Source organism: Salmo salar, unplaced genomic scaffold (genome assembly GCF_965601325.2).
Source record: "Salmo salar unplaced genomic scaffold, fSalSal1 ptg000293l, whole genome shotgun sequence".
Taxonomy (NCBI): Eukaryota; Metazoa; Chordata; class Actinopteri; order Salmoniformes; family Salmonidae; genus Salmo; species Salmo salar.
The window spans coordinates 1,785,001-1,810,000 of record NW_027675346.1 but is presented as its reverse complement, the minus strand read 5'-3'; the positions used below and the strand labels follow the sequence as shown (position 1 = coordinate 1,810,000).

At 43.5% G+C, this 25,000-nt stretch overlaps 68 non-coding genes across 68 annotated transcripts in view; all 68 read right to left on the bottom strand.

The window, feature by feature from the left end:
• Positions 1–68, bottom strand: part of LOC145873062 (5S ribosomal RNA) — a 119-nt gene extending 51 nt beyond the window's left edge. Inside the window, exon 1 of the ribosomal RNA XR_014388693.1 lies at positions 1–68. This exon is cut by the window's left edge and continues 51 nt beyond it. This is a non-coding gene — a ribosomal RNA (5S ribosomal RNA).
• A 139-nt stretch (positions 69–207) lies between these two features.
• LOC145874921 (5S ribosomal RNA) lies at positions 208–326 on the bottom strand. The gene has a single exon (XR_014390555.1). It is a non-coding gene; the product is annotated as a 5S ribosomal RNA (ribosomal RNA).
• A 409-nt stretch (positions 327–735) lies between these two features.
• On the bottom strand, positions 736–854 carry LOC145868329 (5S ribosomal RNA). The gene has a single exon (XR_014384325.1). It is a non-coding gene; the product is annotated as a 5S ribosomal RNA (ribosomal RNA).
• Positions 855–993: 139 nt separating this feature from the next.
• Positions 994–1,112, bottom strand: LOC145873061 (5S ribosomal RNA). The gene has a single exon (XR_014388692.1). It is a non-coding gene; the product is annotated as a 5S ribosomal RNA (ribosomal RNA).
• Positions 1,113–1,521: 409 nt separating this feature from the next.
• LOC145873060 (5S ribosomal RNA) lies at positions 1,522–1,640 on the bottom strand. Its single transcript, XR_014388691.1, has one exon. It is a non-coding gene; the product is annotated as a 5S ribosomal RNA (ribosomal RNA).
• A 139-nt stretch (positions 1,641–1,779) lies between these two features.
• On the bottom strand, positions 1,780–1,898 carry LOC145873059 (5S ribosomal RNA). Its single transcript, XR_014388690.1, has one exon. It is a non-coding gene; the product is annotated as a 5S ribosomal RNA (ribosomal RNA).
• Positions 1,899–2,307: 409 nt separating this feature from the next.
• LOC145873057 (5S ribosomal RNA) lies at positions 2,308–2,426 on the bottom strand. The gene has a single exon (XR_014388688.1). It is a non-coding gene; the product is annotated as a 5S ribosomal RNA (ribosomal RNA).
• A 139-nt stretch (positions 2,427–2,565) lies between these two features.
• LOC145873056 (5S ribosomal RNA) lies at positions 2,566–2,684 on the bottom strand. The gene has a single exon (XR_014388687.1). It is a non-coding gene; the product is annotated as a 5S ribosomal RNA (ribosomal RNA).
• Positions 2,685–2,823: 139 nt separating this feature from the next.
• On the bottom strand, positions 2,824–2,942 carry LOC145874920 (5S ribosomal RNA). Its single transcript, XR_014390554.1, has one exon. It is a non-coding gene; the product is annotated as a 5S ribosomal RNA (ribosomal RNA).
• A 409-nt stretch (positions 2,943–3,351) lies between these two features.
• Positions 3,352–3,470, bottom strand: LOC145869401 (5S ribosomal RNA). Its single transcript, XR_014385397.1, has one exon. It is a non-coding gene; the product is annotated as a 5S ribosomal RNA (ribosomal RNA).
• Positions 3,471–3,609: 139 nt separating this feature from the next.
• Positions 3,610–3,728, bottom strand: LOC145873055 (5S ribosomal RNA). The gene has a single exon (XR_014388686.1). It is a non-coding gene; the product is annotated as a 5S ribosomal RNA (ribosomal RNA).
• Positions 3,729–4,137: 409 nt separating this feature from the next.
• On the bottom strand, positions 4,138–4,256 carry LOC145873054 (5S ribosomal RNA). The gene has a single exon (XR_014388685.1). It is a non-coding gene; the product is annotated as a 5S ribosomal RNA (ribosomal RNA).
• A 139-nt stretch (positions 4,257–4,395) lies between these two features.
• Positions 4,396–4,514, bottom strand: LOC145873053 (5S ribosomal RNA). The gene has a single exon (XR_014388684.1). It is a non-coding gene; the product is annotated as a 5S ribosomal RNA (ribosomal RNA).
• Positions 4,515–4,923: 409 nt separating this feature from the next.
• On the bottom strand, positions 4,924–5,042 carry LOC145873052 (5S ribosomal RNA). Its single transcript, XR_014388683.1, has one exon. It is a non-coding gene; the product is annotated as a 5S ribosomal RNA (ribosomal RNA).
• A 139-nt stretch (positions 5,043–5,181) lies between these two features.
• Positions 5,182–5,300, bottom strand: LOC145873051 (5S ribosomal RNA). The gene has a single exon (XR_014388682.1). It is a non-coding gene; the product is annotated as a 5S ribosomal RNA (ribosomal RNA).
• Positions 5,301–5,709: 409 nt separating this feature from the next.
• LOC145873050 (5S ribosomal RNA) lies at positions 5,710–5,828 on the bottom strand. The gene has a single exon (XR_014388681.1). It is a non-coding gene; the product is annotated as a 5S ribosomal RNA (ribosomal RNA).
• Positions 5,829–5,967: 139 nt separating this feature from the next.
• Positions 5,968–6,086, bottom strand: LOC145868665 (5S ribosomal RNA). Its single transcript, XR_014384661.1, has one exon. It is a non-coding gene; the product is annotated as a 5S ribosomal RNA (ribosomal RNA).
• A 139-nt stretch (positions 6,087–6,225) lies between these two features.
• LOC145873049 (5S ribosomal RNA) lies at positions 6,226–6,344 on the bottom strand. The gene has a single exon (XR_014388680.1). It is a non-coding gene; the product is annotated as a 5S ribosomal RNA (ribosomal RNA).
• A 409-nt stretch (positions 6,345–6,753) lies between these two features.
• Positions 6,754–6,872, bottom strand: LOC145873048 (5S ribosomal RNA). Its single transcript, XR_014388679.1, has one exon. It is a non-coding gene; the product is annotated as a 5S ribosomal RNA (ribosomal RNA).
• A 139-nt stretch (positions 6,873–7,011) lies between these two features.
• On the bottom strand, positions 7,012–7,130 carry LOC145868543 (5S ribosomal RNA). The gene has a single exon (XR_014384539.1). It is a non-coding gene; the product is annotated as a 5S ribosomal RNA (ribosomal RNA).
• A 409-nt stretch (positions 7,131–7,539) lies between these two features.
• LOC145875344 (5S ribosomal RNA) lies at positions 7,540–7,658 on the bottom strand. The gene has a single exon (XR_014390980.1). It is a non-coding gene; the product is annotated as a 5S ribosomal RNA (ribosomal RNA).
• Positions 7,659–7,797: 139 nt separating this feature from the next.
• Positions 7,798–7,916, bottom strand: LOC145873046 (5S ribosomal RNA). Its single transcript, XR_014388677.1, has one exon. It is a non-coding gene; the product is annotated as a 5S ribosomal RNA (ribosomal RNA).
• Positions 7,917–8,055: 139 nt separating this feature from the next.
• On the bottom strand, positions 8,056–8,174 carry LOC145873045 (5S ribosomal RNA). The gene has a single exon (XR_014388676.1). It is a non-coding gene; the product is annotated as a 5S ribosomal RNA (ribosomal RNA).
• Positions 8,175–8,583: 409 nt separating this feature from the next.
• On the bottom strand, positions 8,584–8,702 carry LOC145875542 (5S ribosomal RNA). Its single transcript, XR_014391179.1, has one exon. It is a non-coding gene; the product is annotated as a 5S ribosomal RNA (ribosomal RNA).
• A 139-nt stretch (positions 8,703–8,841) lies between these two features.
• LOC145873044 (5S ribosomal RNA) lies at positions 8,842–8,960 on the bottom strand. Its single transcript, XR_014388675.1, has one exon. It is a non-coding gene; the product is annotated as a 5S ribosomal RNA (ribosomal RNA).
• A 409-nt stretch (positions 8,961–9,369) lies between these two features.
• On the bottom strand, positions 9,370–9,488 carry LOC145873043 (5S ribosomal RNA). The gene has a single exon (XR_014388674.1). It is a non-coding gene; the product is annotated as a 5S ribosomal RNA (ribosomal RNA).
• Positions 9,489–9,627: 139 nt separating this feature from the next.
• Positions 9,628–9,746, bottom strand: LOC145873042 (5S ribosomal RNA). Its single transcript, XR_014388673.1, has one exon. It is a non-coding gene; the product is annotated as a 5S ribosomal RNA (ribosomal RNA).
• A 409-nt stretch (positions 9,747–10,155) lies between these two features.
• Positions 10,156–10,274, bottom strand: LOC145873040 (5S ribosomal RNA). The gene has a single exon (XR_014388671.1). It is a non-coding gene; the product is annotated as a 5S ribosomal RNA (ribosomal RNA).
• A 139-nt stretch (positions 10,275–10,413) lies between these two features.
• Positions 10,414–10,532, bottom strand: LOC145873039 (5S ribosomal RNA). Its single transcript, XR_014388670.1, has one exon. It is a non-coding gene; the product is annotated as a 5S ribosomal RNA (ribosomal RNA).
• Positions 10,533–10,941: 409 nt separating this feature from the next.
• On the bottom strand, positions 10,942–11,060 carry LOC145873038 (5S ribosomal RNA). The gene has a single exon (XR_014388669.1). It is a non-coding gene; the product is annotated as a 5S ribosomal RNA (ribosomal RNA).
• A 139-nt stretch (positions 11,061–11,199) lies between these two features.
• On the bottom strand, positions 11,200–11,318 carry LOC145873037 (5S ribosomal RNA). The gene has a single exon (XR_014388668.1). It is a non-coding gene; the product is annotated as a 5S ribosomal RNA (ribosomal RNA).
• Positions 11,319–11,727: 409 nt separating this feature from the next.
• Positions 11,728–11,846, bottom strand: LOC145873036 (5S ribosomal RNA). The gene has a single exon (XR_014388667.1). It is a non-coding gene; the product is annotated as a 5S ribosomal RNA (ribosomal RNA).
• A 139-nt stretch (positions 11,847–11,985) lies between these two features.
• LOC145868028 (5S ribosomal RNA) lies at positions 11,986–12,104 on the bottom strand. The gene has a single exon (XR_014384021.1). It is a non-coding gene; the product is annotated as a 5S ribosomal RNA (ribosomal RNA).
• Positions 12,105–12,513: 409 nt separating this feature from the next.
• Positions 12,514–12,632, bottom strand: LOC145873034 (5S ribosomal RNA). Its single transcript, XR_014388665.1, has one exon. It is a non-coding gene; the product is annotated as a 5S ribosomal RNA (ribosomal RNA).
• Positions 12,633–12,771: 139 nt separating this feature from the next.
• Positions 12,772–12,890, bottom strand: LOC145873033 (5S ribosomal RNA). Its single transcript, XR_014388664.1, has one exon. It is a non-coding gene; the product is annotated as a 5S ribosomal RNA (ribosomal RNA).
• A 139-nt stretch (positions 12,891–13,029) lies between these two features.
• LOC145873032 (5S ribosomal RNA) lies at positions 13,030–13,148 on the bottom strand. Its single transcript, XR_014388663.1, has one exon. It is a non-coding gene; the product is annotated as a 5S ribosomal RNA (ribosomal RNA).
• A 139-nt stretch (positions 13,149–13,287) lies between these two features.
• On the bottom strand, positions 13,288–13,406 carry LOC145873031 (5S ribosomal RNA). The gene has a single exon (XR_014388662.1). It is a non-coding gene; the product is annotated as a 5S ribosomal RNA (ribosomal RNA).
• A 409-nt stretch (positions 13,407–13,815) lies between these two features.
• LOC145873030 (5S ribosomal RNA) lies at positions 13,816–13,934 on the bottom strand. Its single transcript, XR_014388661.1, has one exon. It is a non-coding gene; the product is annotated as a 5S ribosomal RNA (ribosomal RNA).
• A 139-nt stretch (positions 13,935–14,073) lies between these two features.
• Positions 14,074–14,192, bottom strand: LOC145868757 (5S ribosomal RNA). Its single transcript, XR_014384753.1, has one exon. It is a non-coding gene; the product is annotated as a 5S ribosomal RNA (ribosomal RNA).
• A 409-nt stretch (positions 14,193–14,601) lies between these two features.
• Positions 14,602–14,720, bottom strand: LOC145873029 (5S ribosomal RNA). Its single transcript, XR_014388660.1, has one exon. It is a non-coding gene; the product is annotated as a 5S ribosomal RNA (ribosomal RNA).
• A 139-nt stretch (positions 14,721–14,859) lies between these two features.
• LOC145873028 (5S ribosomal RNA) lies at positions 14,860–14,978 on the bottom strand. The gene has a single exon (XR_014388659.1). It is a non-coding gene; the product is annotated as a 5S ribosomal RNA (ribosomal RNA).
• Positions 14,979–15,117: 139 nt separating this feature from the next.
• LOC145873027 (5S ribosomal RNA) lies at positions 15,118–15,236 on the bottom strand. Its single transcript, XR_014388658.1, has one exon. It is a non-coding gene; the product is annotated as a 5S ribosomal RNA (ribosomal RNA).
• Positions 15,237–15,375: 139 nt separating this feature from the next.
• Positions 15,376–15,494, bottom strand: LOC145868026 (5S ribosomal RNA). The gene has a single exon (XR_014384019.1). It is a non-coding gene; the product is annotated as a 5S ribosomal RNA (ribosomal RNA).
• Positions 15,495–15,903: 409 nt separating this feature from the next.
• LOC145873026 (5S ribosomal RNA) lies at positions 15,904–16,022 on the bottom strand. Its single transcript, XR_014388657.1, has one exon. It is a non-coding gene; the product is annotated as a 5S ribosomal RNA (ribosomal RNA).
• A 139-nt stretch (positions 16,023–16,161) lies between these two features.
• LOC145873025 (5S ribosomal RNA) lies at positions 16,162–16,280 on the bottom strand. The gene has a single exon (XR_014388656.1). It is a non-coding gene; the product is annotated as a 5S ribosomal RNA (ribosomal RNA).
• A 409-nt stretch (positions 16,281–16,689) lies between these two features.
• Positions 16,690–16,808, bottom strand: LOC145873023 (5S ribosomal RNA). The gene has a single exon (XR_014388654.1). It is a non-coding gene; the product is annotated as a 5S ribosomal RNA (ribosomal RNA).
• Positions 16,809–16,947: 139 nt separating this feature from the next.
• Positions 16,948–17,066, bottom strand: LOC145873022 (5S ribosomal RNA). The gene has a single exon (XR_014388653.1). It is a non-coding gene; the product is annotated as a 5S ribosomal RNA (ribosomal RNA).
• Positions 17,067–17,205: 139 nt separating this feature from the next.
• On the bottom strand, positions 17,206–17,324 carry LOC145873021 (5S ribosomal RNA). Its single transcript, XR_014388652.1, has one exon. It is a non-coding gene; the product is annotated as a 5S ribosomal RNA (ribosomal RNA).
• A 409-nt stretch (positions 17,325–17,733) lies between these two features.
• Positions 17,734–17,852, bottom strand: LOC145873020 (5S ribosomal RNA). The gene has a single exon (XR_014388651.1). It is a non-coding gene; the product is annotated as a 5S ribosomal RNA (ribosomal RNA).
• A 139-nt stretch (positions 17,853–17,991) lies between these two features.
• Positions 17,992–18,110, bottom strand: LOC145873019 (5S ribosomal RNA). Its single transcript, XR_014388650.1, has one exon. It is a non-coding gene; the product is annotated as a 5S ribosomal RNA (ribosomal RNA).
• Positions 18,111–18,519: 409 nt separating this feature from the next.
• On the bottom strand, positions 18,520–18,638 carry LOC145875018 (5S ribosomal RNA). The gene has a single exon (XR_014390652.1). It is a non-coding gene; the product is annotated as a 5S ribosomal RNA (ribosomal RNA).
• A 139-nt stretch (positions 18,639–18,777) lies between these two features.
• Positions 18,778–18,896, bottom strand: LOC145873018 (5S ribosomal RNA). The gene has a single exon (XR_014388649.1). It is a non-coding gene; the product is annotated as a 5S ribosomal RNA (ribosomal RNA).
• Positions 18,897–19,305: 409 nt separating this feature from the next.
• LOC145873017 (5S ribosomal RNA) lies at positions 19,306–19,424 on the bottom strand. Its single transcript, XR_014388648.1, has one exon. It is a non-coding gene; the product is annotated as a 5S ribosomal RNA (ribosomal RNA).
• A 139-nt stretch (positions 19,425–19,563) lies between these two features.
• LOC145873016 (5S ribosomal RNA) lies at positions 19,564–19,682 on the bottom strand. The gene has a single exon (XR_014388647.1). It is a non-coding gene; the product is annotated as a 5S ribosomal RNA (ribosomal RNA).
• A 139-nt stretch (positions 19,683–19,821) lies between these two features.
• LOC145873015 (5S ribosomal RNA) lies at positions 19,822–19,940 on the bottom strand. The gene has a single exon (XR_014388646.1). It is a non-coding gene; the product is annotated as a 5S ribosomal RNA (ribosomal RNA).
• A 409-nt stretch (positions 19,941–20,349) lies between these two features.
• Positions 20,350–20,468, bottom strand: LOC145873014 (5S ribosomal RNA). Its single transcript, XR_014388645.1, has one exon. It is a non-coding gene; the product is annotated as a 5S ribosomal RNA (ribosomal RNA).
• Positions 20,469–20,607: 139 nt separating this feature from the next.
• Positions 20,608–20,726, bottom strand: LOC145873012 (5S ribosomal RNA). Its single transcript, XR_014388643.1, has one exon. It is a non-coding gene; the product is annotated as a 5S ribosomal RNA (ribosomal RNA).
• Positions 20,727–20,865: 139 nt separating this feature from the next.
• On the bottom strand, positions 20,866–20,984 carry LOC145873011 (5S ribosomal RNA). Its single transcript, XR_014388642.1, has one exon. It is a non-coding gene; the product is annotated as a 5S ribosomal RNA (ribosomal RNA).
• Positions 20,985–21,393: 409 nt separating this feature from the next.
• On the bottom strand, positions 21,394–21,512 carry LOC145873010 (5S ribosomal RNA). The gene has a single exon (XR_014388641.1). It is a non-coding gene; the product is annotated as a 5S ribosomal RNA (ribosomal RNA).
• A 139-nt stretch (positions 21,513–21,651) lies between these two features.
• On the bottom strand, positions 21,652–21,770 carry LOC145873009 (5S ribosomal RNA). The gene has a single exon (XR_014388640.1). It is a non-coding gene; the product is annotated as a 5S ribosomal RNA (ribosomal RNA).
• A 409-nt stretch (positions 21,771–22,179) lies between these two features.
• On the bottom strand, positions 22,180–22,298 carry LOC145873008 (5S ribosomal RNA). Its single transcript, XR_014388639.1, has one exon. It is a non-coding gene; the product is annotated as a 5S ribosomal RNA (ribosomal RNA).
• A 139-nt stretch (positions 22,299–22,437) lies between these two features.
• Positions 22,438–22,556, bottom strand: LOC145868755 (5S ribosomal RNA). The gene has a single exon (XR_014384751.1). It is a non-coding gene; the product is annotated as a 5S ribosomal RNA (ribosomal RNA).
• A 409-nt stretch (positions 22,557–22,965) lies between these two features.
• LOC145873007 (5S ribosomal RNA) lies at positions 22,966–23,084 on the bottom strand. The gene has a single exon (XR_014388638.1). It is a non-coding gene; the product is annotated as a 5S ribosomal RNA (ribosomal RNA).
• A 139-nt stretch (positions 23,085–23,223) lies between these two features.
• Positions 23,224–23,342, bottom strand: LOC145868754 (5S ribosomal RNA). Its single transcript, XR_014384750.1, has one exon. It is a non-coding gene; the product is annotated as a 5S ribosomal RNA (ribosomal RNA).
• Positions 23,343–23,751: 409 nt separating this feature from the next.
• On the bottom strand, positions 23,752–23,870 carry LOC145873006 (5S ribosomal RNA). The gene has a single exon (XR_014388637.1). It is a non-coding gene; the product is annotated as a 5S ribosomal RNA (ribosomal RNA).
• Positions 23,871–24,009: 139 nt separating this feature from the next.
• On the bottom strand, positions 24,010–24,128 carry LOC145873005 (5S ribosomal RNA). Its single transcript, XR_014388636.1, has one exon. It is a non-coding gene; the product is annotated as a 5S ribosomal RNA (ribosomal RNA).
• A 409-nt stretch (positions 24,129–24,537) lies between these two features.
• On the bottom strand, positions 24,538–24,656 carry LOC145873004 (5S ribosomal RNA). The gene has a single exon (XR_014388635.1). It is a non-coding gene; the product is annotated as a 5S ribosomal RNA (ribosomal RNA).
• A 139-nt stretch (positions 24,657–24,795) lies between these two features.
• On the bottom strand, positions 24,796–24,914 carry LOC145873003 (5S ribosomal RNA). The gene has a single exon (XR_014388634.1). It is a non-coding gene; the product is annotated as a 5S ribosomal RNA (ribosomal RNA).
• Positions 24,915–25,000: the final 86 nt, after the last annotated feature.

Sequence of the window (25,000 nt, the reverse complement as noted above, 5' to 3'; positions counted from 1 at the left end):
GGCCCGACCCTGCTTAGCTTCCGAGATCAGACGAGATCGGGCGTACCCAGGCTGGTATGGCCGTAAGCGAGAAACAATCTCTTGCTACAACATATATAGTCAAAGTGAGTCTGATAAAACAGACATTTAGTCAATTCATCATTAAATGCTTAATACAAGGCAGTGTTGCTGATGAAATAGTGCAAGAGCACACCCTCGTGGACAAAATGCTTACAGCACCTGGTATTCCCAGGCGGTCTCCCATCCAAGTACTAACCAGGCCCGACCCTGCTTAGCTTCCGAGATCAGACGAGATCGGGGGTACCCAGGCTGGTATGGCCGTAAGCGAGAAACAATCTCTTGCTACAACATATATAGTCAAAGTGAGTGTGATAAACAGACATTGCATTTTCACCAATTAGATAAGCAGCTTGAACTTTGTGTCACTGAAAAAGTAGAAGAAATTACAAACACTGTTCCCATCACTTTTTAGCACAGGTAGTTGGATAAAATACAAACTTTATTTCCTTTCATCATTTGAACAGGGCAAAGGAGCACAAAGCACACACAAGCTGCATTCAGCAACAATATTCTTGTTTGTCTTATAAATACAAGGCAGATGCTAATTGAAAACACAAGGAAATTTGATCCTATTAAAAAGGCAGGAAGCTGCATTTAGTCAATTCATCATTAAATGCTTACTACAAGGCAGTGTTGCTGATGAAATAGTGCAGGGGCACACCCTCGTGGACAAAGTGCTTACAGCACCTGGTATTCCCAGGCGGTCTCCCATCCAAGTACTAACCAGGCCCGACCCTGCTTAGCTTCCGAGATCAGACGAGATCGGGCGTACCCACGCTGGTATGGCCGTAAGCGAGAAACAATCTCTTGCTACAACATATATAGTCAAAGTGAGTCTGATAAAACAGACATTTAGTCAATTCATCATTAAATGCTTAATACAAGGCAGTGTTGCTGATGAAATAGTGCAAGAGCACACCCTCGTGGACAAAATGCTTACAGCACCTGGTATTCCCAGGCGGTCTCCCATCCAAGTACTAACCAGGCCCGACCCTGCTTAGCTTCCGAGATCAGACGAGATCGGGCGTACCCAGGCTGGTATGGCCGTAAGCGAGAAACAATCTCTTGCTACAACATATATAGTCAAAGTGAGTGTGATAAACAGACATTGCATTTTCACCAATTAGATAAGCAGCTTGAACTTTGTGTCACTGAAAAAGTAGAAGAAATTACAAACACTGTTCCCATCACTTTTTAGCACAGGTAGTTGGATAAAATACAAACTTTATTTCCTTTCATCATTTGAACAGGGCAAAGGAGCACAAAGCACACACAAGCTGCATTCAGCAACAATATTCTTGTTTGTCTTATAAATACAAGGCAGATGCTAATTGAAAACACAAGGAAATTTGATCCTATTAAAAAGGCAGGAAGCTGCATTTAGTCAATTCATCATTAAATGCTTACTACAAGGCAGTGTTGCTGATGAAATAGTGCAGGGGCACACCCTCGTGGACAAAATGCTTACAGCACCTGGTATTCCCAGGCGGTCTCCCATCCAAGTACTAACCAGGCCCGACCCTGCTTAGCTTCCGAGATCAGACGAGATCGGGCGTACCCAGGCTGGTATGGCCGTAAGCGAGAAACAATCTCTTGCTACAACATATATAGTCAAAGTGAGTCTGATAAAACAGACATTTAGTCAATTCATCATTAAATGCTTAATACAAGGCAGTGTTGCTGATGAAATAGTGCAAGAGCACACCCTCGTGGACAAAATGCTTACAGCACCTGGTATTCCCAGGCGGTCTCCCATCCAAGTACTAACCAGGCCCGACCCTGCTTAGCTTCCGAGATCAGACGAGATCGGGCGTACCCAGGCTGGTATGGCCGTAAGCGAGAAACAATCTCTTGCTACAACATATATAGTCAAAGTGAGTGTGATAAACAGACATTGCATTTTCACCAATTAGATAAGCAGCTTGAACTTTGTGTCACTGAAAAAGTAGAAGAAATTACAAACACTGTTCCCATCACTTTTTAGCACAGGTAGTTGGATAAAATACAAACTTTATTTCCTTTCATCATTTGAACAGGGCAAAGGAGCACAAAGCACACACAAGCTGCATTCAGCAACAATATTCTTGTTTGTCTTATAAATACAAGGCAGATGCTAATTGAAAACACAAGGAAATTTGATCCTATTAAAAAGGCAGGAAGCTGCATTTAGTCAATTCATCATTAAATGCTTACTACAAGGCAGTGTTGCTGATGAAATAGTGCAGGGGCACACCCTCGTGGACAAAATGCTTACAGCACCTGGTATTCCCAGGCGGTCTCCCATCCAAGTACTAACCAGGCCCGACCCTGCTTAGCTTCCGAGATCAGACGAGATCGGGCGTACCCAGGCTGGTATGGCCGTAAGCGAGAAACAATCTCTTGCTACAACATATATAGTCAAAGTGAGTCTGATAAAACAGACATTTAGTCAATTCATCATTAAATGCTTAATACAAGGCAGTGTTGCTGATGAAATAGTGCAAGAGCACACCCTCGTGGACAAAATGCTTACAGCACCTGGTATTCCCAGGCGGTCTCCCATCCAAGTACTAACCAGGCCCGACCCTGCTTAGCTTCCGAGATCAGACGAGATCGGGCGTACCCAGGCTGGTATGGCCGTAAGCGAGAAACAATCTCTTGCTACAACATATATAGTCAAAGTGAGTCTGATAAAACAGACATTTAGTCAATTCATCATTAAATGCTTAATACAAGGCAGTGTTGCTGATGAAATAGTGCAAGAGCACACCCTCGTGGACAAAATGCTTACAGCACCTGGTATTCCCAGGCGGTCTCCCATCCAAGTACTAACCAGGCCCGACCCTGCTTAGCTTCCGAGATCAGACGAGATCGGGGGTACCCAGGCTGGTATGGCCGTAAGCGAGAAACAATCTCTTGCTACAACATATATAGTCAAAGTGAGTGTGATAAACAGACATTGCATTTTCACCAATTAGATAAGCAGCTTGAACTTTGTGTCACTGAAAAAGTAGAAGAAATTACAAACACTGTTCCCATCACTTTTTAGCACAGGTAGTTGGATAAAATACAAACTTTATTTCCTTTCATCATTTGAACAGGGCAAAGGAGCACAAAGCACACACAAGCTGCATTCAGCAACAATATTCTTGTTTGTCTTATAAATACAAGGCAGATGCTAATTGAAAACACAAGGAAATTTGATCCTATTAAAAAGGCAGGAAGCTGCATTTAGTCAATTCATCATTAAATGCTTACTACAAGGCAGTGTTGCTGATGAAAAAGTGCAGGGGCACACCCTCGTGGACAAAGTGCTTACAGCACCTGGTATTCCCAGGCGGTCTCCCATCCAAGTACTAACCAGGCCGGACCCTGCTTAGCTTCCGAGATCAGACGAGATCGGGCGTACCCAGGCTGGTATGGCCGTAAGCGAGAAACAATCTCTTGCTACAACATATATAGTCAAAGTGAGTCTGATAAAACAGACATTTAGTCAATTCATCATTAAATGCTTAATACAAGGCAGTGTTGCTGATGAAATAGTGCAAGAGCACACCCTCGTGGACAAAATGCTTACAGCACCTGGTATTCCCAGGCGGTCTCCCATCCAAGTACTAACCAGGCCCGACCCTGCTTAGCTTCCGAGATCAGACGAGATCGGGCGTACCCAGGCTGGTATGGCCGTAAGCGAGAAACAATCTCTTGCTACAACATATATAGTAAAAGTGAGGGTGATAAACAGACATTGCATTTTCACCAATTAGATAAGCAGCTTGAACTTTGTGTCACTGAAAAAGTAGAAGAAATTACAAACACTGTTCCCATCACTTTTTAGCACAGGTAGTTGGATAAAATACAAACTTTATTTCCTTTCATCATTTGAACAGGGCAAAGGAGCACAAAGCACACACAAGCTGCATTCAGCAACAATATTCTTGTTTGTCTTATAAATACAAGGCAGATGCTAATTGAAAACACAAGGAAATTTGATCCTATTAAAAAGGCAGGAAGCTGCATTTAGTCAATTCATCATTAAATGCTTACTACAAGGCAGTGTTGCTGATGAAATAGTGCAGGGGCACACCCTCGTGGACAAAATGCTTACAGCACCTGGTATTCCCAGGCGGTCTCCCATCCAAGTACTAACCAGGCCCGACCCTGCTTAGCTTCCGAGATCAGACGAGATCGGGCGTACCCAGGCTGGTATGGCCGTAAGCGAGAAACAATCTCTTGCTACAACATATATAGTCAAAGTGAGTCTGATAAAACAGACATTTAGTCAATTCATCATTAAATGCTTAATACAAGGCAGTGTTGCTGATGAAATAGTGCAAGAGCACACCCTCGTGGACAAAATGCTTACAGCACCTGGTATTCCCAGGCGGTCTCCCATCCAAGTACTAACCAGGCCCGACCCTGCTTAGCTTCCGAGATCAGACGAGATCGGGCGTACCCAGGCTGGTATGGCCGTAAGCGAGATACAATCTCTTGCTACAACATATATAGTCAAAGTGAGTGTGATAAACAGACATTGCATTTTCACCAATTAGATAAGCAGCTTGAACTTTGTGTCACTGAAAAAGTAGAAGAAATTACAAACACTGTTCCCATCACTTTTTAGCACAGGTAGTTGGATAAAATACAAACTTTATTTCCTTTCATCATTTGAACAGGGCAAAGGAGCACAAAGCACACACAAGCTGCATTCAGCAACAATATTCTTGTTTGTCTTATAAATACAAGGCAGATGCTAATTGAAAACACAAGGAAATTTGATCCTATTAAAAAGGCAGGAAGCTGCATTTAGTCAATTCATCATTAAATGCTTACTACAAGGCAGTGTTGCTGATGAAATAGTGCAGGGGCACACCCTCGTGGACAAAATGCTTACAGCACCTGGTATTCCCAGGCGGTCTCCCATCCAAGTACTAACCAGGCCCGACCCTGCTTAGCTTCCGAGATCAGACGAGATCGGGCGTACCCAGGCTGGTATGGCCGTAAGCGAGAAACAATCTCTTGCTACAACATATATAGTCAAAGTGAGTCTGATAAAACAGACATTTAGTCAATTCATCATTAAATGCTTAATACAAGGCAGTGTTGCTGATGAAATAGTGCAAGAGCACACCCTCGTGGACAAAATGCTTACAGCACCTGGTATTCCCAGGCGGTCTCCCATCCAAGTACTAACCAGGCCCGACCCTGCTTAGCTTCCGAGATCAGACGAGATCGGGCGTACCCAGGCTGGTATGGCCGTAAGCGAGAAACAATCTCTTGCTACAACATATATAGTCAAAGTGAGTGTGATAAACAGACATTGCATTTTCACCAATTAGATAAGCAGCTTGAACTTTGTGTCACTGAAAAAGTAGAAGAAATTACAAACACTGTTCCCATCACTTTTTAGCACAGGTAGTTGGATAAAATACAAACTTTATTTCCTTTCATCATTTGAACAGGGCAAAGGAGCACAAAGCACACACAAGCTGCATTCAGCAACAATATTCTTGTTTGTCTTATAAATACAAGGCAGATGCTAATTGAAAACACAAGGAAATTTGATCCTATTAAAAAGGCAGGAAGCTGCATTTAGTCAATTCATCATTAAATGCTTACTACAAGGCAGTGTTGCTGATGAAATAGTGCAGGGGCACACCCTCGTGGACAAAATGCTTACAGCACCTGGTATTCCCAGGCGGTCTCCCATCCAAGTACTAACCAGGCCCGACCCTGCTTAGCTTCCGAGATCAGACGAGATCGGGCGTACCCAGGCTGGTATGGCCGTAAGCGAGAAACAATCTCTTGCTACAACATATATAGTCAAAGTGAGTCTGATAAAACAGACATTTAGTCAATTCATCATTAAATGCTTAATACAAGGCAGTGTTGCTGATGAAATAGTGCAAGAGCACACCCTCGTGGACAAAATGCTTACAGCACCTGGTATTCCCAGGCGGTCTCCCATCCAAGTACTAACCAGGCCCGACCCTGCTGAGCTTCCGAGATCAGACGAGATCGGGCGTACCCAGGCTGGTATGGCCGTAAGCGAGAAACAATCTCTTGCTACAACATATATAGTCAAAGTGAGTCTGATAAAACAGACATTTAGTCAATTCATCATTAAATGCTTAATACAAGGCAGTGTTGCTGATGAAATAGTGCAAGAGCACACCCTCGTGGACAAAATGCTTACAGCACCTGGTATTCCCAGGCGGTCTCCCATCCAAGTACTAACCAGGCCCGACCCTGCTTAGCTTCCGAGATCAGACGAGATCGGGCGTACCCAGGCTGGTATGGCCGTAAGCGAGAAACAATCTCTTGCTACAACATATATAGTCAAAGTGAGTGTGATAAACAGACATTGCATTTTCACCAATTAGATAAGCAGCTTGAACTTTGTGTCACTGAAAAAGTAGAAGAAATTACAAACACTGTTCCCATCACTTTTTACCACAGGTAGTTGGATAAAATACAAACTTTATTTCCTTTCATCATTTGAACAGGGCAAAGGAGCACAAAGCACACACAAGCTGCATTCAGCAACAATATTCTTGTTTGTCTTATAAATACAAGGCAGATGCTAATTGAAAACACAAGGAAATTTGATCCTATTAAAAAGGCAGGAAGCTGCATTTAGTCAATTCATCATTAAATGCTTACTACAAGGCAGTGTTGCTGATGAAATAGTGCAGGGGCACACCCTCGTGGACAAAATGCTTACAGCACCTGGTATTCCCAGGCGGTCTCCCATCCAAGTACTAACCAGGCCCGACCCTGCTTAGCTTCCGAGATCAGACGAGATCGGGCGTACCCAGGCTGGTATGGCCGTAAGCGAGAAACAATCTCTTGCTACAACATATATAGTCAAAGTGAGTCTGATAAAACAGACATTTAGTCAATTCATCATTAAATGCTTAATACAAGGCAGTGTTGCTGATGAAATAGTGCAAGAGCACACCCTCGTGGACAAAATGCTTACAGCACCTGGTATTCCCAGGCGGTCTCCCATCCAAGTACTAACCAGGGCCGACCCTGCTTAGCTTCCGAGATCAGACGAGATCGGGCGTACCCAGGCTGGTATGGCCGTAAGCGAGAAACAATCTCTTGCTACAACATATATAGTCAAAGTGAGTGTGATAAACAGACATTGCATTTTCACCAATTAGATAAGCAGCTTGAACTTTGTGTCACTGAAAAAGTAGAAGAAATTACAAACACTGTTCCCATCACTTTTTAGCACAGGTAGTTGGATAAAATACAAACTTTATTTCCTTTCATCATTTGAACAGGGCAAAGGAGCACAAAGCACACACAAGCTGCATTCAGCAACAATATTCTTGTTTGTCTTATAAATACAAGGCAGATGCTAATTGAAAACACAAGGAAATTTGATCCTATTAAAAAGGCAGGAAGCTGCATTTAGTCAATTCATCATTAAATGCTTACTACAAGGCAGTGTTGCTGATGAAATAGTGCAGGGGCACACCCTCGTGGACAAAATGCTTACAGCACCTGGTATTCCCAGGCGGTCTCCCATCCAAGTACTAACCAGGCCCGACCCTGCTTAGCTTCCGAGATCAGACGAGATCGGGCATACCCAGGCTGGTATGGCCGTAAGCGAGAAACAATCTCTTGCTACAACATATATAGTCAAAGTGAGTCTGATAAAACAGACATTTAGTCAATTCATCATTAAATGCTTAATACAAGGCAGTGTTGCTGATGAAATAGTGCAAGAGCACACCCTCGTGGACAAAATGCTTACAGCACCTGGTATTCCCAGGCGGTCTCCCATCCAAGTACTAACCAGGCCCGACCCTGCTTAGCTTCCGAGATCAGACGAGATCGGGCGTACCCAGGCTGGTATGGCCGTAAGCGAGAAACAATCTCTTGCTACAACATATATAGTCAAAGTGAGTCTGATAAAACAGACATTTAGTCAATTCATCATTAAATGCTTAATACAAGGCAGTGTTGCTGATGAAATAGTGCAAGAGCACACCCTCGTGGACAAAATGCTTACAGCACCTGGTATTCCCAGGCGGTCTCCCATCCAAGTACTAACCAGGCCCGACCCTGCTTAGCTTCCGAGATCAGACGAGATCGGGCGTACCCAGGCTGGTATGGCCGTAAGCGAGAAACAATCTCTTGCTACAACATATATAGTCAAAGTGAGTGTGATAAACAGACATTGCATTTTCACCAATTAGATAAGCAGCTTGAACTTTGTGTCACTGAAAAAGTAGAAGAAATTACAAACACTGTTCCCATCACTTTTTAGCACAGGTAGTTGGATAAAATACAAACTTTATTTCCTTTCATCATTTGAACAGGGCAAAGGAGCACAAAGCACACACAAGCTGCATTCAGCAACAATATTCTTGTTTGTCTTATAAATACAAGGCAGATGCTAATTGAAAACACAAGGAAATTTGATCCTATTAAAAAGGCAGGAAGCTGCATTTAGTCAATTCATCATTAAATGCTTACTACAAGGCAGTGTTGCTGATGAAATAGTGCAGGGGCACACCCTCGTGGACAAAATGCTTACAGCACCTGGTATTCCCAGGCGGTCTCCCATCCAAGTACTAACCAGGCCCGACCCTGCTTAGCTTCCGAGATCAGACGAGATCAGGCGTACCCAGGCTGGTATGGCCGTAAGCGAGAAACAATCTCTTGCTACAACATATATAGTCAAAGTGAGTCTGATAAAACAGACATTTAGTCAATTCATCATTAAATGCTTAATACAAGGCAGTGTTGCTGATGAAATAGTGCAAGAGCACACCCTCGTGGACAAAATGCTTACAGCACCTGGTATTCCCAGGCGGTCTCCCATCCAAGTACTAACCAGGCCCGACCCTGCTTAGCTTCCGAGATCAGACGAGATCGGGCGTACCCAGGCTGGTATGGCCGTAAGCGAGAAACAATCTCTTGCTACAACATATATAGTCAAAGTGAGTGTGATAAACAGACATTGCATTTTCACCAATTAGATAAGCAGCTTGAACTTTGTGTCACTGAAAAAGTAGAAGAAATTACAAACACTGTTCCCATCACTTTTTACCACAGGTAGTTGGATAAAATACAAACTTTATTTCCTTTCATCATTTGAACAGGGCAAAGGAGCACAAAGCACACACAAGCTGCATTCAGCAACAATATTCTTGTTTGTCTTATAAATACAAGGCAGATGCTAATTGAAAACACAAGGAAATTTGATCCTATTAAAAAGGCAGGAAGCTGCATTTAGTCAATTCATCATTAAATGCTTACTACAAGGCAGTGTTGCTGATGAAATAGTGCAGGGGCACACCCTCGTGGACAAAATGCTTACAGCACCTGGTATTCCCAGGCGGTCTCCCATCCAAGTACTAACCAGGCCCGACCCTGCTTAGCTTCCGAGATCAGACGAGATCGGGCGTACCCAGGCTGGTATGGCCGTAAGCGAGAAACAATCTCTTGCTACAACATATATAGTCAAAGTGAGTCTGATAAAACAGACATTTAGTCAATTCATCATTAAATGCTTAATACAAGGCAGTGTTGCTGATGAAATAGTGCAAGAGCACACCCTCGTGGACAAAATGCTTACAGCACCTGGTATTCCCAGGCGGTCTCCCATCCAAGTACTAACCAGGCCCGACCCTGCTTAGCTTCCGAGATCAGACGAGATCGGGCGTACCCAGGCTGGTATGGCCGTAAGCGAGAAACAATCTCTTGCTACAACATATATAGTCAAAGTGAGTGTGATAAACAGACATTGCATTTTCACCAATTAGATAAGCAGCTTGAACTTTGTGTCACTGAAAAAGTAGAAGAAATTACAAACACTGTTCCCATCACTTTTTAGCACAGGTAGTTGGATAAAATACAAACTTTATTTCCTTTCATCATTTGAACAGGGCAAAGGAGCACAAAGCACACACAAGCTGCATTCAGCAACAATATTCTTGTTTGTCTTATAAATACAAGGCAGATGCTAATTGAAAACACAAGGAAATTTGATCCTATTAAAAAGGCAGGAAGCTGCATTTAGTCAATTCATCATTAAATGCTTACTACAAGGCAGTGTTGCTGATGAAATAGTGCAGGGGCACACCCTCGTGGACAAAATGCTTACAGCACCTGGTATTCCCAGGCGGTCTCCCATCCAAGTACTAACCAGGCCCGACCCTGCTTAGCTTCCGAGATCAGACGAGATCGGGCGTACCCAGGCTGGTATGGCCGTAAGCGAGAAACAATCTCTTGCTACAACATATATAGTCAAAGTGAGTCTGATAAAACAGACATTTAGTCAATTCATCATTAAATGCTTAATTCCAGGCAGTGTTGCTGATGAAATAGTGCAAGAGCACACCCTCGTGGACAAAATGCTTACAGCACCTGGTATTCCCAGGCGGTCTCCCATCCAAGTACTAACCAGGCCCGACCCTGCTTAGCTTCCGAGATCAGACGAGATCGGGCGTACCCAGGCTGGTATGGCCGTAAGCGAGAAACAATCTCTTGCTACAACATATATAGTCAAAGTGAGTGTGATAAACAGACATTGCATTTTCACCAATTAGATAAGCAGCTTGAACTTTGTGTCACTGAAAAAGTAGAAGAAATTACAAACACTGTTCCCATCACTTTTTACCACAGGTAGTTGGATAAAATACAAACTTTATTTCCTTTCATCATTTGAACAGGGCAAAGGAGCACAAAGCACACACAAGCTGCATTCAGCAACAATATTCTTGTTTGTCTTATAAATACAAGGCAGATGCTAATTGAAAACACAAGGAAATTTGATCCTATTAAAAAGGCAGGAAGCTGCATTTAGTCAATTCATCATTAAATGCTTACTACAAGGCAGTGTTGCTGATGAAATAGTGCAGGGGCACACCCTCGTGGACAAAATGCTTACAGCACCTGGTATTCCCAGGCGGTCTCCCATCCAAGTACTAACCAGGCCCGACCCTGCTTAGCTTCCGAGATCAGACGAGATCGGGCGTACCCAGGCTGGTATGGCCGTAAGCGAGAAACAATCTCTTGCTACAACATATATAGTCAAAGTGAGTCTGATAAAACAGACATTTAGTCAATTCATCATTAAATGCTTAATTCCAGGCAGTGTTGCTGATGAAATAGTGCAAGAGCACACCCTCGTGGACAAAATGCTTACAGCACCTGGTATTCCCAGGCGGTCTCCCATCCAAGTACTAACCAGGCCCGACCCTGCTTAGCTTCCGAGATCAGACGAGATCGGGCGTACCCAGGCTGGTATGGCCGTAAGCGAGAAACAATCTCTTGCTACAACATATATAGTCAAAGTGAGTGTGATAAACAGACATTGCATTTTCACCAATTAGATAAGCAGCTTGAACTTTGTGTCACTGAAAAAGTAGAAGAAATTACAAACACTGTTCCCATCACTTTTTAGCACAGGTAGTTGGATAAAATACAAACTTTATTTCCTTTCATCATTTGAACAGGGCAAAGGAGCACAAAGCACACACAAGCTGCATTCAGCAACAATATTCTTGTTTGTCTTATAAATACAAGGCAGATGCTAATTGAAAACACAAGGAAATTTGATCCTATTAAAAAGGCAGGAAGCTGCATTTAGTCAATTCATCATTAAATGCTTACTACAAGGCAGTGTTGCTGATGAAATAGTGCAGGGGCACACCCTCGTGGACAAAATGCTTACAGCACCTGGTATTCCCAGGCGGTCTCCCATCCAAGTACTAACCAGGCCCGACCCTGCTTAGCTTCCGAGATCAGACGAGATCGGGCGTACCCAGGCTGGTATGGCCGTAAGCGAGAAACAATCTCTTGCTACAACATATATAGTCAAAGTGAGTCTGATAAAACAGACATTTAGTCAATTCATCATTAAATGCTTAATACAAGGCAGTGTTGCTGATGAAATAGTGCAAGAGCACACCCTCGTGGACAAAATGCTTACAGCACCTGGTATTCCCAGGCGGTCTCCCATCCAAGTACTAACCAGGACCGACCCTGCTTAGCTTCCGAGATCAGACGAGATCGGGCGTACCCAGGCTGGTATGGCCGTAAGCGAGAAACAATCTCTTGCTACAACATATATAGTCAAAGTGAGTGTGATAAACAGACATTGCATTTTCACCAATTAGATAAGCAGCTTGAACTTTGTGTCACTGAAAAAGTAGAAGAAATTACAAACACTGTTCCCATCACTTTTTAGCACAGGTAGTTGGATAAAATACAAACTTTATTTCCTTTCATCATTTGAACAGGGCAAAGGAGCACAAAGCACACACAAGCTGCATTCAGCAACAATATTCTTGTTTGTCTTATAAATACAAGGCAGATGCTAATTGAAAACACAAGGAAATTTGATCCTATTAAAAAGGCAGGAAGCTGCATTTAGTCAATTCATCATTAAATGCTTACTACAAGGCAGTGTTGCTGATGAAATAGTGCAGGGGCACACCCTCGTGGACAAAATGCTTACAGCACCTGGTATTCCCAGGCGGTCTCCCATCCAAGTACTAACCAGGCCCGACCCTGCTTAGCTTCCGAGATCAGACGAGATCGGGCGTACCCAGGCTGGTATGGCCGTAAGCGAGAAACAATCTCTTGCTACAACATATATAGTCAAAGTGAGTCTGATAAAACAGACATTTAGTCAATTCATCATTAAATGCTTAATACAAGGCAGTGTTGCTGATGAAATAGTGCAAGAGCACACCCTCGTGGACAAAATGCTTACAGCACCTGGTATTCCCAGGCGGTCTCCCATCCAAGTACTAACCAGGCCCGACCCTGCTTAGCTTCCGAGATCAGACGAGATCGGGCGTACCCAGGCTGGTATGGCCGTAAGCGAGAAACAATCTCTTGCTACAACATATATAGTCAAAGTGAGTCTGATAAAACAGACATTTAGTCAATTCATCATTAAATGCTTAATACAAGGCAGTGTTGCTGATGAAATAGTGCAAGAGCACACCCTCGTGGACAAAATGCTTACAGCACCTGGTATTCCCAGGCGGTCTCCCATCCAAGTACTAACCAGGCCCGACCCTGCTTAGCTTCCGAGATCAGACGAGATCGGGCGTACCCAGGCTGGTATGGCCGTAAGCGAGAAACAATCTCTTGCTACAACATATATAGTCAAAGTGAGTCTGATAAAACAGACATTTAGTCAATTCATCATTAAATGCTTAATTCCAGGCAGTGTTGCTGATGAAATAGTGCAAGAGCACACCCTCGTGGACAAAATGCTTACAGCACCTGGTATTCCCAGGCGGTCTCCCATCCAAGTACTAACCAGGCCCGACCCTGCTTAGCTTCCGAGATCAGACGAGATCGGGCGTACCCAGGCTGGTATGGCCGTAAGCGAGAAACAATCTCTTGCTACAACATATATAGTCAAAGTGAGTGTGATAAACAGACATTGCATTTTCACCAATTAGATAAGCAGCTTGAACTTTGTGTCACTGAAAAAGTAGAAGAAATTACAAACACTGTTCCCATCACTTTTTAGCACAGGTAGTTGGATAAAATACAAACTTTATTTCCTTTCATCATTTGAACAGGGCAAAGGAGCACAAAGCACACACAAGCTGCATTCAGCAACAATATTCTTGTTTGTCTTATAAATACAAGGCAGATGCTAATTGAAAACACAAGGAAATTTGATCCTATTAAAAAGGCAGGAAGCTGCATTTAGTCAATTCATCATTAAATGCTTACTACAAGGCAGTGTTGCTGATGAAATAGTGCAGGGGCACACCCTCGTGGACAAAATGCTTACAGCACCTGGTATTCCCAGGCGGTCTCCCATCCAAGTACTAACCAGGCCCGACCCTGCTTAGCTTCCGAGATCAGACGAGATCGGGCGTACCCAGGCTGGTATGGCCGTAAGCGAGAAACAATCTCTTGCTACAACATATATAGTCAAAGTGAGTCTGATAAAACAGACATTTAGTCAATTCATCATTAAATGCTTAATACAAGGCAGTGTTGCTGATGAAATAGTGCAAGAGCACACCCTCGTGGACAAAATGCTTACAGCACCTGGTATTCCCAGGCGGTCTCCCATCCAAGTACTAACCAGGCCCGACCCTGCCTAGCTTCCGAGATCAGACGAGATCGGGCGTACCCAGGCTGGTATGGCCGTAAGCGAGAAACAATCTCTTGCGACAACATATATAGTCAAAGTGAGTGTGATAAACAGACATTGCATTTTCACCAATTAGATAAGCAGCTTGAACTTTGTGTCACTGAAAAAGTAGAAGAAATTACAAACACTGTTCCCATCACTTTTTAGCACAGGTAGTTGGATAAAATACAAACTTTATTTCCTTTCATCATTTGAACAGGGCAAAGGAGCACAAAGCACACACAAGCTGCATTCAGCAACAATATTCTTGTTTGTCTTATAAATACAAGGCAGATGCTAATTGAAAACACACGGAAATTTGATCCTATTAAAAAGGCAGGAAGCTGCATTTAGTCAATTCATCATTAAATGCTTACTACAAGGCAGTGTTGCTGATGAAATAGTGCAGGGGCACACCCTCGTGGACAAAATGCTTACAGCACCTGGTATTCCCAGGCGGTCTCCCATCCAAGTACTAACCAGGCCCGACCCTGCTTAGCTTCCGAGATCAGACGAGATCGGGCGTACCCAGGCTGGTATGGCCGTAAGCGAGAAACAATCTCTTGCTACAACATATATAGTCAAAGTGAGTCTGATAAAACAGACATTTAGTCAATTCATCATTAAATGCTTAATACAAGGCAGTGTTGCTGATGAAATAGTGCAAGAGCACACCCTCGTGGACAAAATGCTTACAGCACCTGGTATTCCCAGGCGGTCTCCCATCCAAGTACTAACCAGGCCCGACCCTGCTTAGCTTCCGAGATCAGACGAGATCGGGCGTACCCAGGCTGGTATGGCCGTAAGCGAGAAACAATCTCTTGCTACAACATATATAGTCAAAGTGAGTCTGATAAAACAGACATTTAGTCAATTCATCATTAAATGCTTAATACAAGGCAGTGTTGCTGATGAAATAGTGCAAGAGCACACCCTCGTGGACAAAATGCTTACAGCACCTGGTATTCCCAGGCGGTCTCCCATCCAAGTACTAACCAGGCCCGACCCTGCTTAGCTTCCGAGATCAGACGAGATCGGGCGTACCCAGGCTGGTATGGCCGTAAGCGAGAAACAATCTCTTGCTACAACATATATAGTCAAAGTGAGTCTGATAAAACAGACATTTAGTCAATTCATCATTAAACGCTTAATACAAGGCAGTGTTGCTGATGAAATAGTGCAAGAGCACACCCTCGTGGACAAAATGCTTACAGCACCTGGTATTCCCAGGCGGTCTCCCATCCAAGTACTAACCAGGACCGACCCTGCTTAGCTTCCGAGATCAGACGAGATCGGGCGTACCCAGGCTGGTATGGCCGTAAGCGAGAAACAATCTCTTGCTACAACATATATAGTCAAAGTGAGTGTGATAAACAGACATTGCATTTTCACCAATTAGATAAGCAGCTTGAACTTTGTGTCACTGAAAAAGTAGAAGAAATTACAAACACTGTTCCCATCACTTTTTACCACAGGTAGTTGGATAAAATACAAACTTTATTTCCTTTCATCATTTGAACAGGGCAAAGGAGCACAAAGCACACACAAGCTGCATTCAGCAACAATATTCTTGTTTGTCTTATAAATACAAGGCAGATGCTAATTGAAAACACAAGGAAATTTGATCCTATTAAAAAGGCAGGAAGCTGCATTTAGTCAATTCATCATTAAATGCTTACTACAAGGCAGTGTTGCTGATGAAATAGTGCAGGGGCACACCCTCGTGGACAAAATGCTTACAGCACCTGGTATTCCCAGGCGGTCTCCCATCCAAGTACTAACCAGGCCCGACCCTGCTTAGCTTCCGAGATCAGACGAGATCGGGCGTACCCAGGCTGGTATGGCCGTAAGCGAGAAACAATCTCTTGCTACAACATATATAGTCAAAGTGAGTCTGATAAAACAGACATTTAGTCAATTCATCATTAAATGCTTAATACAAGGCAGTGTTGCTGATGAAATAGTGCAAGAGCACACCCTCGTGGACAAAATGCTTACAGCACCTGGTATTCCCAGGCGGTCTCCCATCCAAGTACTAACCAGGCCCGACCCTGCTTAGCTTCCGAGATCAGACGAGATCGGGCGTACCCAGGCTGGTATGGCCGTAAGCGAGAAACAATCTCTTGCTACAACATATATAGTCAAAGTGAGTGTGATAAACAGACATTGCATTTTCACCAATTAGATAAGCAGCTTGAACTTTGTGTCACTGAAAAAGTAGAAGAAATTACAAACACTGTTCCCATCACTTTTTAGCACAGGTAGTTGGATAAAATACAAACTTTATTTCCTTTCATCATTTGAACAGGGCAAAGGAGCACAAAGCACACACAAGCTGCATTCAGCAACAATATTCTTGTTTGTCTTATAAATACAAGGCAGATGCTAATTGAAAACACAAGGAAATTTGATCCTATTAAAAAGGCAGGAAGCTGCATTTAGTCAATTCATCATTAAATGCTTACTACAAGGCAGTGTTGCTGATGAAATAGTGCAGGGGCACACCCTCGTGGACAAAATGCTTACAGCACCTGGTATTCCCAGGCGGTCTCCCATCCAAGTACTAACCAGGCCCGACCCTGCTTAGCTTCCGAGATCAGACGAGATCGGGCGTACCCAGGCTGGTATGGCCGTAAGCGAGAAACAATCTCTTGCTACAACATATATAGTCAAAGTGAGTCTGATAAAACAGACATTTAGTCAATTCATCATTAAATGCTTAATACAAGGCAGTGTTGCTGATGAAATAGTGCAAGAGCACACCCTCGTGGACAAAATGCTTACAGCACCTGGTATTCCCAGGCGGTCTCCCATCCAAGTACTAACCAGGCCCGACCCTGCTTAGCTTCCGAGATCAGACGAGATCGGGCGTACCCAGGCTGGTATGGCCGTAAGCGAGAAACAATCTCTTGCTACAACATATATAGTCAAAGTGAGTCTGATAAAACAGACATTTAGTCAATTCATCATTAAATGCTTAATACAAGGCAGTGTTGCTGATGAAATAGTGCAAGAGCACACCCTCGTGGACAAAATGCTTACAGCACCTGGTATTCCCAGGCGGTCTCCCATCCAAGTACTAACCAGGCCCGACCCTGCTTAGCTTCCGAGATCAGACGAGATCGGGCGTACCCAGGCTGGTATGGCCGTAAGCGAGAAACAATCTCTTGCTACAACATATATAGTCAAAGTGAGTGTGATAAACAGACATTGCATTTTCACCAATTAGATAAGCAGCTTGAACTTTGTGTCACTGAAAAAGTAGAAGAAATTACAAACACTGTTCCCATCACTTTTTAGCACAGGTAGTTGGATAAAATACAAACTTTATTTCCTTTCATCATTTGAACAGGGCAAAAGAGCACAAAGCACACACAAGCTGCATTCAGCAACAATATTCTTGTTTGTCTTATAAATACAAGGCAGATGCTAATTGAAAACACAAGGAAATTTGATCCTATTAAAAAGGCAGGAAGCTGCATTTAGTCAATTCATCATTAAATGCTTACTACAAGGCAGTGTTGCTGATGAAATAGTGCAGGGGCACACCCTCGTGGACAAAATGCTTACAGCACCTGGTATTCCCAGGCGGTCTCCCATCCAAGTACTAACCAGGCCCGACCCTGCTTAGCTTCCGAGATCAGACGAGATCGGGCGTACCCAGGCTGGTATGGCCGTAAGCGAGAAACAATCTCTTGCTACAACATATATAGTCAAAGTGAGTCTGATAAAACAGACATTTAGTCAATTCATCATTAAATGCTTAATACAAGGCAGTGTTGCTGATGAAATAGTGCAAGAGCACACCCTCGTGGACAAAATGCTTACAGCACCTGGTATTCCCAGGCGGTCTCCCATCCAAGTACTAACCAGGCCCGACCCTGCTTAGCTTCCGAGATCAGACGAGATCGGGCGTACCCAGGCTGGTATGGCCGTAAGCGAGAAACAATCTCTTGCTACAACATATATAGTCAAAGTGAGTGTGATAAACAGACATTGCATTTTCACCAATTAGATAAGCAGCTTGAACTTTGTGTCACTGAAAAAGTAGAAGAAATTACAAACACTGTTCCCATCACTTTTTAGCACAGGTAGTTGGATAAAATACAAACTTTATTTCCTTTCATCATTTGAACAGGGCAAAGGAGCACAAAGCACACACAAGCTGCATTCAGCAACAATATTCTTGTTTGTCTTATAAATACAAGGCAGATGCTAATTGAAAACACAAGGAAATTTGATCCTATTAAAAAGGCAGGAAGCTGCATTTAGTCAATTCATCATTAAATGCTTACTACAAGGCAGTGTTGCTGATGAAATAGTGCAGGGGCACACCCTCGTGGACAAAATGCTTACAGCACCTGGTATTCCCAGGCGGTCTCCCATCCAAGTACTAACCAGGCCCGACCCTGCTTAGCTTCCGAGATCAGACGAGATCGGGCGTACCCAGGCTGGTATGGCCATAAGCGAGAAACAATCTCTTGCTACAACATATATAGTCAAAGTGAGTCTGATAAAACAGACATTTAGTCAATTCATCATTAAATGCTTAATACAAGGCAGTGTTGCTGATGAAATAGTGCAAGAGCACACCCTCGTGGACAAAATGCTTACAGCACCTGGTATTCCCAGGCGGTCTCCCATCCAAGTACTAACCAGGCCCGACCCTGCTTAGCTTCCGAGATCAGACGAGATCGGGCGTACCCAGGCTGGTATGGCCGTAAGCGAGAAACAATCTCTTGCTACAACATATATAGTCAAAGTGAGTGTGATAAACAGACATTGCATTTTCACCAATTAGATAAGCAGCTTGAACTTTGTGTCACTGAAAAAGTAGAAGAAATTACAAACACTGTTCCCATCACTTTTTAGCACAGGTAGTTGGATAAAATACAAACTTTATTTCCTTTCATCATTTGAACAGGGCAAAGGAGCACAAAGCACACACAAGCTGCATTCAGCAACAATATTCTTGTTTGTCTTATAAATACAAGGCAGATGCTAATTGAAAACACAAGGAAATTTGATCCTATTAAAAAGGCAGGAAGCTGCATTTAGTCAATTCATCATTAAATGCTTACTACAAGGCAGTGTTGCTGATGAAATAGTGCAGGGGCACACCCTCGTGGACAAAATGCTTACAGCACCTGGTATTCCCAGGCGGTCTCCCATCCAAGTACTAACCAGGCCCGACCCTGCTTAGCTTCCGAGATCAGACGAGATCGGGCGTACCCAGGCTGGTATGGCCGTAAGCGAGAAACAATCTCTTGCTACAACATATATAGTCAAAGTGAGTCTGATAAAACAGACATTTAGTCAATTCATCATTAAATGCTTAATACAAGGCAGTGTTGCTGATGAAATAGTGCAAGAGCACACCCTCGTGGACAAAATGCTTACAGCACCTGGTATTCCCAGGCGGTCTCCCATCCAAGTACTAACCAGGCCCGACCCTGCTTAGCTTCCGAGATCAGACGAGATCGGGCGTACCCAGGCTGGTATGGCCGTAAGCGAGAAACAATCTCTTGCTACAACATATATAGTCAAAGTGAGTCTGATAAAACAGACATTTAGTCAATTCATCATTAAATGCTTAATACAAGGCAGTGTTGCTGATGAAATAGTGCAAGAGCACACCCTCGTGGACAAAATGCTTACAGCACCTGGTATTCCCAGGCGGTCTCCCATCCAAGTACTAACCAGGCCCGACCCTGCTTAGCTTCCGAGATCAGACGAGATCGGGCGTACCCAGGCTGGTATGGCCGTAAGCGAGAAACAATCTCTTGCTACAACATATATAGTCAAAGTGAGTGTGATAAACAGACATTGCATTTTCACCAATTAGATAAGCAGCTTGAACTTTGTGTCACTGAAAAAGTAGAAGAAATTACAAACACTGTTCCCATCACTTTTTAGCACAGGTAGTTGGATAAAATACAAACTTTATTTCCTTTCATCATTTGAACAGGGCAAAGGAGCACAAAGCACACACAAGCTGCATTCAGCAACAATATTCTTGTTTGTCTTATAAATACAAGGCAGATGCTAATTGAAAACACAAGGAAATTTGATCCTATTAAAAAGGCAGGAAGCTGCATTTAGTCAATTCATCATTAAATGCTTACTACAAGGCAGTGTTGCTGATGAAATAGTGCAGGGGCACACCCTCGTGGACAAAATGCTTACAGCACCTGGTATTCCCAGGCGGTCTCCCATCCAAGTACTAACCAGGCCCGACCCTGCTTAGCTTCCGAGATCAGACGAGATCGGGCGTACCCAGGCTGGTATGGCCGTAAGCGAGAAACAATCTCTTGCTACAACATATATAGTCAAAGTGAGTCTGATAAAACAGACATTTAGTCAATTCATCATTAAATGCTTAATACAAGGCAGTGTTGCTGATGAAATAGTGCAAGAGCACACCCTCGTGGACAAAATGCTTACAGCACCTGGTATTCCCAGGCGGTCTCCCATCCAAGTACTAACCAGGCCCGACCCTGCTTAGCTTCCGAGATCAGACGAGATCGGGCGTACCCAGGCTGGTATGGCCGTAAGCGAGAAACAATCTCTTGCTACAACATATATAGTCAAAGTGAGTCTGATAAAACAGACATTTAGTCAATTCATCATTAAATGCTTAATACAAGGCAGTGTTGCTGATGAAATAGTGCAAGAGCACACCCTCGTGGACAAAATGCTTACAGCACCTGGTATTCCCAGGCGGTCTCCCATCCAAGTACTAACCAGGCCCGACCCTGCTTAGCTTCCGAGATCAGACGAGATCGGGCGTACCCAGGCTGGTATGGCCGTAAGCGAGAAACAATCTCTTGCTACAACATATATAGTCAAAGTGAGTGTGATAAACAGACATTGCATTTTCACCAATTAGATAAGCAGCTTGAACTTTGTGTCACTGAAAAAGTAGAAGAAATTACAAACACTGTTCCCATCACTTTTTAGCACAGGTAGTTGGATAAAATACAAACTTTATTTCCTTTCATCATTTGAACAGGGCAAAAGAGCACAAAGCACACACAAGCTGCATTCAGCAACAATATTCTTGTTTGTCTTATAAATACAAGGCAGATGCTAATTGAAAACACAAGGAAATTTGATCCTATTAAAAAGGCAGGAAGCTGCATTTAGTCAATTCATCATTAAATGCTTACTACAAGGCAGTGTTGCTGATGAAATAGTGCAGGGGCACACCCTCGTGGACAAAATGCTTACAGCACCTGGTATTCCCAGGCGGTCTCCCATCCAAGTACTAACCAGGCCCGACCCTGCTTAGCTTCCGAGATCAGACGAGATCGGGCGTACCCAGGCTGGTATGGCCGTAAGCGAGAAACAATCTCTTGCTACAACATATATAGTCAAAGTGAGTCTGATAAAACAGACATTTAGTCAATTCATCATTAAATGCTTAATACAAGGCAGTGTTGCTGATGAAATAGTGCAAGAGCACACCCTCGTGGACAAAATGCTTACAGCACCTGGTATTCCCAGGCGGTCTCCCATCCAAGTACTAACCAGGCCCGACCCTGCTTAGCTTCCGAGATCAGACGAGATCGGGCGTACCCAGGCTGGTATGGCCGTAAGCGAGAAACAATCTCTTGCTACAACATATATAGTCAAAGTGAGTGTGATAAACAGACATTGCATTTTCACCAATTAGATAAGCAGCTTGAACTTTGTGTCACTGAAAAAGTAGAAGAAATTACAAACACTGTTCCCATCACTTTTTAGCACAGGTAGTTGGATAAAATACAAACTTTATTTCCTTTCATCATTTGAACAGGGCAAAGGAGCACAAAGCACACACAAGCTGCATTCAGCAACAATATTCTTGTTTGTCTTATAAATACAAGGCAGATGCTAATTGAAAACACAAGGAAATTTGATCCTATTAAAAAGGCAGGAAGCTGCATTTAGTCAATTCATCATTAAATGCTTACTACAAGGCAGTGTTGCTGATGAAATAGTGCAGGGGCACACCCTCGTGGACAAAATGCTTACAGCACCTGGTATTCCCAGGCGGTCTCCCATCCAAGTACTAACCAGGCCCGACCCTGCTTAGCTTCCGAGATCAGACGAGATCGGGCGTACCCAGGCTGGTATGGCCGTAAGCGAGAAACAATCTCTTGCTACAACATATATAGTCAAAGTGAGTCTGATAAAACAGACATTTAGTCAATTCATCATTAAATGCTTAATACAAGGCAGTGTTGCTGATGAAATAGTGCAAGAGCACACCCTCGTGGACAAAATGCTTACAGCACCTGGTATTCCCAGGCGGTCTCCCATCCAAGTACTAACCAGGCCCGACCCTGCCTAGCTTCCGAGATCAGACGAGATCGGGCGTACCCAGGCTGGTATGGCCGTAAGCGAGAAACAATCTCTTGCGACAACATATATAGTCAAAGTGAGTGTGATAAACAGACATTGCATTTTCACCAATTAGATAAGCAGCTTGAACTTTGTGTCACTGAAAAAGTAGAAGAAATTACAAACACTGTTCCCATCACTTTTTACCACAGGTAGTTGGATAAAATACAAACTTTATTTCCTTTCATCATTTGAACAGGGCAAAGGAGCACAAAGCACACACAAGCTGCATTCAGCAACAATATTCTTGTTTGTCTTATAAATACAAGGCAGATGCTAATTGAAAACACACGGAAATTTGATCCTATTAAAAAGGCAGGAAGCTGCATTTAGTCAATTCATCATTAAATGCTTACTACAAGGCAGTGTTGCTGATGAAATAGTGCAGGGGCACACCCTCGTGGACAAAATGCTTACAGCACCTGGTATTCCCAGGCGGTCTCCCATCCAAGTACTAACCAGGCCCGACCCTGCTTAGCTTCCGAGATCAGACGAGATCGGGCGTACCCAGGCTGGTATGGCCGTAAGCGAGAAACAATCTCTTGCTACAACATATATAGTCAAAGTGAGTCTGATAAAACAGACATTTAGTCAATTCATCATTAAATGCTTAATACAAGGCAGTGTTGCTGATGAAATAGTGCAAGAGCACACCCTCGTGGACAAAATGCTTACAGCACCTGGTATTCCCAGGCGGTCTCCCATCCAAGTACTAACCAGGCCCGACCCTGCCTAGCTTCCGAGATCAGACGAGATCGGGCGTACCCAGGCTGGTATGGCCGTAAGCGAGAAACAATCTCTTGCGACAACATATATAGTCAAAGTGAGTGTGATAAACAGACATTGCATTTTCACCAATTAGATAAGCAGCTTGAACTTTGTGTCACTGAAAAAGTAGAAGAAATTACAAACACTGTTCCCATCACTTTTTACCACAGGTAGTTGGATAAAATACAAACTTTATTTCCTTTCATCATTTGAACAGGGCAAAGGAGCACAAAGCACACACAAGCTGCATTCAGCAACAATATTCTTGTTTGTCTTATAAATACAAGGCAGATGCTAATTGAAAACACAAGGAAATTTGATCCTATTAAAAAGGCAGGAAGCTGCATTTAGTCAATTCATCATTAAATGCTTACTACAAGGCAGTGTTGCTGATGAAATAGTGCAGGGGCACACCCTCGTGGACAAAATGCTTACAGCACCTGGTATTCCCAGGCGGTCTCCCATCCAAGTACTAACCAGGCCCGACCCTGCTTAGCTTCCGAGATCAGACGAGATCGGGCGTACCCAGGCTGGTATGGCCGTAAGCGAGAAACAATCTCTTGCTACAACATATATAGTCAAAGTGAGTCTGATAAAACAGACATTTAGTCAATTCATCATTAAATGCTTAATACAAGGCAGTGTTGCTGATGAAATAGTGCAAGAGCACACCCTCGTGGACAAAATGCTTACAGCACCTGGTATTCCCAGGCGGTCTCCCATCCAAGTACTAACCAGGCCCGACCCTGCTTAGCTTCCGAGATCAGACGAGATCGGGCGTACCCAGGCTGGTATGGCCGTAAGCGAGAAACAATCTCTTGCTACAACATATATAGTCAAAGTGAGTGTGATAAACAGACATTGCATTTTCACCAATTAGATAAGCAGCTTGAACTTTGTGTCACTGAAAAAGTAGAAGAAATTACAAACACTGTTCCCATCACTTTTTAGCACAGGTAGTTGGATAAAATACAAACTTTATTTCCTTTCATCATTTGAACAGGGCAAAGGAGCACAAAGCACACACAAGCTGCATTCAGCAACAATATTCTTGTTTGTCTTATAAATACAAGGCAGATGCTAATTGAAAACACAAGGAAATTTGATCCTATTAAAAAGGCAGGAAGCTGCATTTAGTCAATTCATCATTAAATGCTTACTACAAGGCAGTGTTGCTGATGAAATAGTGCAGGGGCACACCCTCGTGGACAAAATGCTTACAGCACCTGGTATTCCCAGGCGGTCTCCCATCCAAGTACTAACCAGGCCCGACCCTGCTTAGCTTCCGAGATCAGACGAGATCGGGCGTACCCAGGCTGGTATGGCCGTAAGCGAGAAACAATCTCTTGCTACAACATATATAGTCAAAGTGAGTCTGATAAAACAGACATTTAGTCAATTCATCATTAAATGCTTAATACAAGGCAGTGTTGCTGATGAAATAGTGCAAGAGCACACCCTCGTGGACAAAATGCTTACAGCACCTGGTATTCCCAGGCGGTCTCCCATCCAAGTACTAACCAGGCCCGACCCTGCTTAGCTTCCGAGATCAGACGAGATCGGGCGTACCCAGGCTGGTATGGCCGTAAGCGAGAAACAATCTCTTGCGACAACATATATAGTCAAAGTGAGTGTGATAAACAGACATTGCATTTTCACCAATTAGATAAGCAGCTT